This window comes from Trichosurus vulpecula, chromosome 9 (genome assembly GCF_011100635.1).
Source record: "Trichosurus vulpecula isolate mTriVul1 chromosome 9, mTriVul1.pri, whole genome shotgun sequence".
In the NCBI taxonomy this organism is placed as follows: Eukaryota; Metazoa; Chordata; class Mammalia; order Diprotodontia; family Phalangeridae; genus Trichosurus; species Trichosurus vulpecula.
Window position 1 is genome coordinate 85,335,534 of NC_050581.1, and position 2,387 is coordinate 85,337,920.

The window sequence follows — 2,387 nt, forward strand, 5'->3', positions numbered from 1 at the left end:
TTAAGCGGGTGGAATTTGAATCCACTCGTCTCCTAATTCCTAATTCTTTCTACTCTAACTTCACTGCCATTCTGGGTTATATGATTGCATCCATTCTACTTAGAAAGCTTCTATGCTCAACCCTTCTTGCCTTGACCACTTAGCCTCCTAATTGGTTCACCGCTCCAATCCATCCTCCACAAAATTGCCAAATTGGTTTTCCTAAAGCACAGCTCTAAATATGTCACTCCCCTACTCAATAAACTCCAATGCCTCCCTCTTATCTATAGGATCAGATATAAATTTCTCTGAAAATCTTTAACAATCTGGCCTCAAACTGCCTTTCCAGTGAGACAAATGAAAAGGCCAAGAGACAGTTTCTGGGTAATTAATAGTCAATTTATTAATTAGGCTAGATGATAAATGAATAAATTGATGGTCAGTGGTTTCTCTCGGTAACCAAAGACAAAACCAAAAAGATGCCTGAATACTTAAATACCTTAGGAAAAGGAGGTGCCCCTGATAGGTGAAAATCAACCCTGCCTGGTGAACAATTAATGAGGTGGGTATATTAATGAGGAGGTGAGCTAAAAGTCTTCAGTTCCTCCTGCTGAGAATGTGACTTGATCATGAGACTCAGCCACCTCCAGCAAGCTGATCAAAGGAATCTATGTCTAACCAGACCACTCTGGTTGGTTTTCTCCTTCATTAGCTGGGTTACCCTAAACTCTGGAGGGGTAAAATGACATGGGCTTATTTTCTAAGGGCAAGAATTCACCTTGATTAGTTTCTGTTTGTAAGGTCTCCTAGTTGAGTGGGGTCCTGCCTAAGATTGTGGAGCATGTTCCTGGAGGATTTGGGGCAATCTCATCTATAGGCAATGTCCTTCAGAGAGTGACTGACTGGCCTATAGGGGCTGGTCCCTAAAGGAGGAAATAAGGGGAAAAAACTTAACGTTAATTTCATAATTGGCTATTAATATAATAGAAAATATAACATAACACAATATAATACAACATAATGTAGCTTTATTGCTCATTGATCCCCTTCACATGCCGTATACACATCTGACCAGATTGTTCTTACTGTTCCTCATACAAAGTACCCATCCTCCATCTCCTCATCCTTTCTCGGGCCATCCCCCATGCCTGTAGTGCGCAGCCTCCTCATTTCCACCTTAGAGAATCCCTATTGTCCTTCAAAACTCAACTCAGCTGCCACCATCAACGTGAAGCCTTTTTCCCCCATATAATTCCAAATTGTTTTCCAGAATAGTTTTGTTTTCTTTGACTATGCATGTCATATTACAAGGAATTTGTTTTTCTTTTCTCTTTTATTTCAGTGGGGTAGGGGGTAGAGGAGAGATTCATGGGACTATTAAACTCTAAAAAATAGAGAGATGGTGGCTCTTTGAGCAGCTGTGCAGAAGCTAATAATCTGACATGGAGCATATCCTTACCCCGCTGGAATGCCTGATTCCCACTGGGAATTTGAAGTATTGTCTATTGATCCTTACTCAACCTTTGGACAGAAGTCATTTTCATCATCTGTGGAGCAAAGCTCTTCTAAAAGCCAGTGCTGATTGAGGTGCTAACCATTTGTACGATGTCACTGAGGGAGAGCGGGAGAGTTTCTTACCTGAGTACATCAGTGGAGACTTTGATTCTATTAGCCCTGAAGTCAAAGACAAATGAAGGGATGTGAACTGTCTCAACTCCTGATCAAGACTGCATTGATTTTGCTAAATGCCTTCAAGTGCTCCAGAAGAAGATAGTGGAAAAGGACCTCCAGGTTGATCTGATTGTGGCTTTGGGTGGACTCGCAGAATGGTTTGACCAGATCATGACTTCTGTGGAGACCCTTTTTCATGCAACTACCATCACTCCAGTGCCTGTTGCCATCATATAAGCATATTACCTCATTTGCCTGCTTCAGCCGGGAAAGCACAAACTGCATGTTGACATGGGACTTGAAGGTGATTGGGGTGGCCCTGTTCCTGTTGGACACCATTGTGAGCAAGTCACCACAACTGGCCGAAAATGGAACCTCATCGATAACGTGCTCATGTTTGGAACCCTAGTCGGCACTTCAAATATCTATGATGGCTCTGGAGTTGTGACTGTGGAAACAGACCATCCACTCATCTGGACCATGGGCACCAAAGATGAACCCAGAAAATGACATTTCAAAATCCACCCCTGCCTTACTTAATCTGCTTATGACTGAAAAACAGGAAGAGCACATCTGGATTAGAATAGTTACATGCCATGAAGTGGAAGGGGGCTAGTTTTTTTTTAAATAATTCTTTTCATGAAATTTAGGATATAACATTCTAATTTTTTTAAATGAAGAAAAAAATTTATGGCTAATTAATATTATCAAAATCAATTAATTTATTTAAAACCCAA

General features: G+C 41.0%; 1 pseudogene; it reads left to right on the forward strand.

The window, feature by feature from the left end:
* Positions 1 to 1,421: 1,421 nt before the first annotated feature.
* LOC118832400 lies at positions 1,422 to 2,160 on the forward strand (annotated as a pseudogene).
* Positions 2,161 to 2,387: the final 227 nt, after the last annotated feature.